Source organism: Saccopteryx leptura, chromosome 1, assembly GCF_036850995.1.
Source record: "Saccopteryx leptura isolate mSacLep1 chromosome 1, mSacLep1_pri_phased_curated, whole genome shotgun sequence".
NCBI classification, from domain to species: domain Eukaryota; kingdom Metazoa; phylum Chordata; class Mammalia; order Chiroptera; family Emballonuridae; genus Saccopteryx; species Saccopteryx leptura.
The window spans coordinates 246,920,996-246,928,618 of record NC_089503.1 but is presented as its reverse complement, the minus strand read 5'-3'; the positions used below and the strand labels follow the sequence as shown (position 1 = coordinate 246,928,618).

Here is a 7,623-nt window from a genome sequence, read left to right as displayed (position 1 = left end):
TGTACTTGTTCCATTTGTTCTTTGGGTGTCAGCCTCCGGTCTAACCCCAGGGGAAACAGTGTCCCTTAGGGCTGCCCCAGCCAATTGGGCCACAGAGAAATTGGGGTGGGGGTGGCATCAGGCACTGGCTTCACTCCTTTTGCCAGGGACAAAGCCTCAGAAGTAGCCCCTGGACATTAGCATCTTTCACCAAAACAGAGGAAGTGCCGCCTTCCATTTCTGTGTGTCATCCCCTCACCTGACACCTGCCCCCTTAAAGGTGGCCCTCAGCAGGCCCAAAAAGCAATCAGCTGTTTGGCTATCATGAGGTCCACTTCCCCTGGTCACTGCTGCCTCTTGTCATGCAGCCTGGTACAGCCAAATCTGCCTGTCCTTACAGAGTGTAACCTACCCCAAGAGGATCCTGGTCCTCTCCTGTGCCTTAGGAGCAGACACTTCTGACTCTTCATCGTGACAGCTGAGCTGACACTTAACTCGACAGAAAGGAAGTGTTGGGTTTCCAAGCTGTCAGTGTGGTTGAAACCTCCAGCAGATCCAGTAGATAAGACCTGTGCTCCCCCTTGCCTATAGATTGGGTGGGTGGCACCCTCCGCCACCTCTGCTTACCCAGTGAATCAAAAGTGACCGCCCAGGGCACATCACTCTTTTGGGCCCCTGACCCATTCCTCCATAGCTGGTTGTAATGAAACAGCAGCAGTGAGGTTGTCTACTGGGGTGGCCAGCCTTTCTGCCTTCAGGACTCAGAAAAGGCTGCCTCTAGGAAGTGGGGGGGGGGGGAGCAATGCTGCTTCTAAGACTCCCCTCTGAACTCTGAAGATGTTAAAGTTGTCAGCTGCCCCCCTCAATACTTCCTGATGGCTTGAAACAGACTGATACTTATCTGTGGCAAATTGCAGAGGAAGGGTTCTCTTGAGAGGGACCTGGCTTGCAGTCCACGCTGGCCCCGGGTTTCTAGAGAAGGTGCAGCACAAGGCAGGGGCTTATGATCTTGTAGCAATTGCTAGACTCTTTTCTTGAGGAGACCCTTCTAGTCCCCCATGCTTTTATTCTATGGACACCAAAGAGAAGACAAGTTGATGGCTCTTTCAACCAGCTTTCCAGGTTTGTGCCACTTCATAGTTTCTCCCCAAAATCTCACCTAATTTAGAAAATAAAGAGCTAACTAGAAGTTATGGAGGTGTTGCTCTGTGAGTGTCCCAGCTCCCTCAGGGCCTTCCCAGAGTGGGGAAGGGATCCTAATGTGTGAGCTGTGATACAGTCTCTGGGCCCAAGGATATCTGGTGCTGGTGGTCACAGATGAGCCATATCTCTGGGCCTGTCCTGTACACTTCAGGTTCCTGTTAACATGGAACCAGCTGCCATTTACAAGGAGTAAAAGATCACATTGATGGGGGTCGGAGGGAGCTGGAGGTAGGGTTTAGGGTTGGTGGGGGGTGGAGGGGAATGACTTGAAAGTGGGTTCCTCCACAATCACTGACAGTTCTAGGTGCTGCCCCCAAGGCCCTCAGCTCAATACAACATGGGCCACTCAGTTCTAGACTTACTTCAGGATCCCTTTCCACATCTGGAAAGATCTAGAGAGAAACTGGTTCTCTTTCCACTCTGCAACAGAGCCAGGCTCCTAGAAAGTGGGGGTCACACCAGAGTGTCTGCATCACTGATAGACAAGTTTCCATGTGTCTCCCTCTCCCCCCATTCCCTGGGGACACCTGGATTTGTCCCTTCTAATTCAACACCATAGTCACTGCAGTTATGGACCAGGTCTGGCAGCTCTCAACTGCCAGACCAAAAGTAGCCATGGACCTAGGGACCTGATACCTGTCCCAGCAACATAATTATAGGTTCTCTGTTGCAAGTGGGCAGGCTCTTGCATGAAACGTGACTGGCCTTGGTTTTGGGATCTGGTTTTGGTTTTGGGTGAGGGTCCAGGTAGGAGTCATCAGGCCTCTGCCCTGGTTCTTAGGAGAAACAAAGTGTTTTGGAGGCATGTGTTGAGGTTCCTTGTGGCTGTGTTTTAAAAACCCTGGTATGGCCAAGTATGTGAGATAACACAAACACCATGTTGTAGGGCAGGGCAACACCTGGGAATCCCAGCACCTTGTGACCTTTGTCCAAAAAAAGAAAAAGAAGCAAATTGGAGAGCTTTAGAATCTTGCACAATGGGTGTTTTTATTTATTTTGTGTTTTCTTCACTTTATTTTGGTGCTCGATTTGCAAGAAGAAAATCTCCAGCTTGTCAGTACAAATCAGTGCAGTTCAACAGCACTTTATAAGACCACATCTGTCCCCTGTGTTCCCACCTGGTTCCCCTCTATTGCACTTGTGCCTCAGAGCCATTAATTAGTAGCTCATCCTAACAGCCCAGTGGTAACCCAGAGAATACGTGATCACTCCACTCCATTAGATGTGATGGTGCTGGATCTATCCAAATACCTTATTTATTAAGCAACTGCCCACCTCCTTCATCCTGTGGAATTTTCAGACTGGGTCAGCCCAGTGGCCCCTGGATAGGTCACATTCCCTTCTGTAATAACAAACATGGGGGTGGGGGGATAATGAGAGGGAAAAAAGAAAACGCTGCAGAATCAGCAAGCAGATTACAGGCAGGGTTTCTGCAATTTCAATTTTCTAGCAGCTGCAATTTCAATAGGAAGAAGAAACAGGTGAAGCCTGACTTGTGGTGGCACAGTGGATAAAGCATCGACCTGGAACACCGGGTAGTGGGGTTCTTACGTTTAAAACTCTGGGCTTCCTGGTCAAGGCACATATGGGAGTTGATGCTTCCTGCTCCTCCCCACCCCCCTTTTCTCTCTCTCCTCTCTAAAATGAATAAATAAAATCTTTTTAAAAAAAGAAAGAAACAGCCTGACCAGGTGGTGGCACAGTGGATAGAGCGTCGGGCTGGGATGCGGAGGACCCAGGTTCGAGATCCCGAGGTCGCCAGCTTGAGCGCGGGTTCATCTGGTTTGGGCAAAGCTCATCAGCTTGGACCCAATGTCGCTGGCTTGAGCAAGGGGTTACTCGGTCTGCTGAAGGCCCACGGTCAAGGCACATATGAGAAAGTAATCAATGAACAACTAAGTTGTCGCAGTGAAAAACTGATGATTGATGCTTCTCATCTCTCTCCATTCCTGTCTGTCTGTTCCTATCTATCCCTCTCTCTGTCTCTCTCTCTCTCTCTCTCTCTCTCTCTGTAAAAAAAAAAAAAAAAAGGAAATAGGTGGGGTAATTTGGTGGTATGTTTTATTTAACCCAATAGAGCTCAGATATTACCACTTCCACCTTGTAATCAATATGAAAAATTACTATGGTATTTTATGTTGTTTTTCTTTTTTATGAAGTCTTTGTAATATGGGGTTTGGTCCTCAGCACATCTGAGGTTAGACCCAGTACACTCAGATAATACATGTGGCCATGTATAAATCCTTTCTGTGCTCTGTCCTCTCCCAGGTGTCATTAGCCCACAGGGTCTCAATGGAGATAAACCTACCCCTTCAAACTAGGGACACGGGTGATGTCTGGGGATATCCGCAGCTGTCATGACTTGGGGCACTCCTGGCATCGAGTAGTGAGGGGAGAGGGATGCTGCTCAGCACCCACAGTGCCAGGAAAAGCCCTCCAACAGGAGGTGACCCAGCCCCAATTTCCGTTGTGCTCAGGAGAGAAAGCCTGATTTAGCCCAAATTCCTCCCCACGTTTGATGTTGTAAGACGCCACAGTAGCCCAGCAGCAGAGGTTAGACCCTAACTTGTGTATGTCTGGGGCAGCACTGCTTGAAGCCACCAGGCTTTTTGTGTCTATAGCCTGGGTCACCTTATGGCAGTTCAACAGGGATGTGGCAGGGGGATGTGGGCAGGGACAGCCCAGAATCTTCTGGAAGGTGGGCAGCTAGGAGAAGAGCACTCAGCTGGCCACAGGGGAGGAGGTGTATGTTGAGCAGGGCAGGAAGCCTCAGGTCCTGGAGGCTGAACATAGCCTCCCTCTATAGCTGTGAACTCCCAGGTTAACAGAGTTCAGAGGAAGCTGTGACAGGGTTTCCCAGAAAGCTGGGTTCGAGGTGGAGTGGGGGCTGAGAAAGGGGAAAGAACTCTGAAACTAGAAACCATTGGGACCTCTAGCCCCCACCCCTTCCTCTCTGGGCTCCTAGCTGACCAGGTGTGAGAGCTCCAGGCAGGCCACCTTGAGGCTTGAGGCCAAACCTTGAACCATAAGCCAGGTAGGTGGAGTACCTGCTTGTTCTGCAGTCCCCATCCCCATGGCAACGATGGGGTGGCTCTCGAGGAGGAAGGAGGGCAGGAAGGAGAGACATGGGCCTCATGGCAGCCTGAACGGAGGCCTGAGTCTCAGGTTTCTGCCCAGGCTTCCCAGGGGATGGAGAGAGGCCCATAGAGAAGCACCTGGAGAATCAGAGAGGCCTCAGGTGAAAGGGACTGAGGTAGTGAGCCCTGTCCTGTCTCCTCCCTCACCCACCCCATGGCAGCAGGAGCTAGATTGCCTGAACTGGCTGCACCCCTGCCTCTGCAGCTTCAGGGAAGATCACGCCCCTCTGGGCCTCAGTTCCCTTCTCTGCAAAGAGGGTTACGGACTAAAGGAGACGGCTGGCATTCCCCCAATGGCCTCCCCGCTTACTCAGATCCCTTTCCTGCCCTTCTGTGGGGACCCAGATAGGAGTAGGGACTGTCCAAGGGTCCTTGGGGAGAAGAAAGAGAGGGAAAGGGGATAGTACAGGTCTTTCACTTATTCTTGCCCTCCTGTCTCTGCGCCTTCTGTTCCCTATTCTGGAAGGTTCTCTCTTGCATCTCCGCCACCAACTCTTGTTCAAACTTTAGGCTCAGGACAAACATCCTCCCTCCTCAGACTGCAAAGGGCTGCCAGACCTCCACAGTAAACCCTCAGCACAGCTGTTGAATTAACTTTCCCCTGCCTATACTCTTATTCTCATGGCCTTGGGCTTGGCAGTGGTTCTTCAACATGATACATTAGGTACAAACAGCAAAAGAAAAAATAGATGAACTTGGATTTAGTCAAAATGTAAAACTTGGGTAAAACAAGAGATTGAAAAGGCACCCTACCGAGTGAGAGAAAATACTTGCAAATCCTGTTTGAGGTCTGGTGCCAGAATATAAGAAAAATCATTAGGACCTGGCAACCAAGAGACAATTACCCCAATTAAATAGTGGGCATTTCCTGACCAGTGGTGGTGCAGTGGATAAAGCATCAGCCTGGAATATGTACTGAGATCGCTGGTTCAAATCCCCCAGCTTGCCAGGTCAAGGCACATACAAGAAGCAACTACTACTATGAATTGATGCTTCCTGCTCCTCTCCTCCCCCCTTCTCTCTCTCTCTCTCTCTCTCTCTCTCTCTCTCTCTAAAAATCAATAAATAAAATCTTTTTAAAAAATAAAAAAAAATAAGGCCCTGGCCGGTTGGCTCAGCGGTAGAGCGTCAGCCTAGCGTGCGGAGGACCCGGGTTCGATTCCCGGCCAGGGCACACAGGAGAAGCGCCCATTTGCTTCTCCACCCCTCCGCCGCGCTTTCCTCTCTGTCTCTCTCTTCCCCTCCCGCAGCCAAGGCTCCATTGGAGCAAAGATGGCCCGGGCGCTGGGGATGGCTCTGTGGCCTCTGCCTCAGGCGCTAGAGTGGCTCTGGTCGCAATATGGCGACGCCCAGGATGGGCAGAGCATCGCCCCCTGGTGGGCAGAGCGTCGCCCCTGGTGGGCGTGCCGGGTGGATCCCGGTCGGGCGCATGCGGGAGTCTGTCTGACTGTCTCTCCCCGTTTCCAGCTTCAGAAAAATGAAAAAAAATAAAAATAAAAAAAAAAAAAAATAAATAAATAAATAAAATAGCCTGACCAGGTGGTGGTGCAGTGGATAGAGCGTCGGACTGAAATTCCGAGGACCCAGGTACGAGACCCCGAAGTCGCCAGCTTGAGTGCAGGCTCATCTGGTTTGAGCAAGAGCCCACGAGCTTGAACCCAAGGTCACTGGCTCCAGCAAGGGGTTGCTCGGTCTCCTGGAGGCCCACAGTCAAGGCACATATGAGAAAGCAATCAATGAACAACTGAGGTGTTGCAATGCACAATGAAAAGCTAATGATTGATACTTCTCATCTCTCTCCGTTCCTGTCTGTCCCTATCTATCCCTCTCTCTGACTCACTCTCTGTCTCTGTAAAAAATTAATTAATTAATCAATTAAATAAATAAATAAAATAGCCTGACCTGTGGTGGCGCAGTGGATAAAGCGTCGACCTGGAAATGCTGAGGTCGCCGGTTCGAAACCCTGGGCTTGCCTGGTCAAGGCACATATGGGAGTCGATGCTTCCAGCTCCTCCCCCCTGTCTCTCTCTCTCTCTCTCTCTCTCTCTCTCCCCCTCTCTCTCTCCTTTCTAAAATGAATAAATAAAATAAAAATTAAAAAAAAAAACATATGGGAGTTGATGCTTCCTGCTCCTCCCCCCTTCCTCTCTCTCTCTCTCTCACTCTTTCCTCTCTCTAAAAAAATGAGTAAAAAAATTAAAATTAAATTTAAAAATAAAAATAATAGCCTGACCAGGCGGTGACGCAGTGGATAGAGTGTTGGACTGTGATGCAGAGGAACCGGGTTCGAAACCCCGAGGTCACCGGCTTGAGCATGGACTCACCAGCTTGAGCACAGGATCACTGGCTTGAGCAAGGGGTCACACGCTCTGCTGTAGCCCCCCAGTCAAGGCACATATGAGAAAGCAACCAATGAACTAAGAAGCCGCAGGAAGAATTGATGCTTCTCATCTCTCTCCCTTCCTGTCTGTCCCTATCTGTCCCTCTCTCTATCTCTCTCACAAAAATAAATAAATAAATAAATAAATAAATAAATATTCCTTTAAAAAACCAAGAGTGTCGGCCCTGGCCGGTTGGCTCAGTGGTAGAGCGTTGGCCTGGGGTGCAGAAGTCCCAGGTTCGATTCCTGGCCAGGGCACCCAGGAGAAGCGCCCATCTGCTACTCCACCCCTCCCCCTCTCCTTCCTCTCTGTCTCTCTCTTCCCCTCCCGCAGCAAGGCTCCATTGGAGCAAAGATGGCCCAGGGCGCTGGGGATGGCTCCTTGGCCTCTGCCCCAGGCGCTAGAGTGGCTCTGGTCGCGACAGAGCGACGCCCCGGAGGGGCAGAGCATCGCCCCCTGGTGGGCAGAGCGTTGCCCCCTGGTGGGCGTGCCGGGTGGATCCCGGTCGGGCGCATGCGGGAGTCTGTCTGTCTATCCCCGTTTCCAGCTTCAGGAAAAAACAAAAACAAAAACAAAAACCAAGAGTGTCTGACTGTGATGGTGCAGTGGATAGGGCATCGACTTGGGACGCTGAGGACCCACGTTCGAAACTTGAGGTCGCCAGCCTGACCTACCCCCCTTTCTTTCTTCAAGGCACTATAGGAGAAACAACTAAAGTGACTGCAACTACAAGTTGATGCTTCCTATCTCTCTCTAAAATAAATAAATAAATAAATAAATAAATAAATAAATAAATAAATAAAAATCAGGCAGTGGATATTAATGGACATCTCCCTAAAGATGACATGCAAGTGGCCAGTGAGCACATGAGGCGACACGGAACTTAATCTCCCCAAGCGCAGCACTGGCACTGGGAGCTGAGC

The 7,623-nt window shown here is 50.3% G+C and overlaps 1 non-coding gene across 1 annotated transcript; it reads left to right on the top strand.

Annotated features, from left to right (window-relative positions):
• Nucleotides 1-6,881: 6,881 nt before the first annotated feature.
• TRNAP-GGG (transfer RNA proline (anticodon GGG)) lies at nucleotides 6,882-6,957 on the top strand. The gene has a single exon. It is a non-coding gene; the product is annotated as a tRNA-Pro (tRNA).
• Nucleotides 6,958-7,623: the final 666 nt, after the last annotated feature.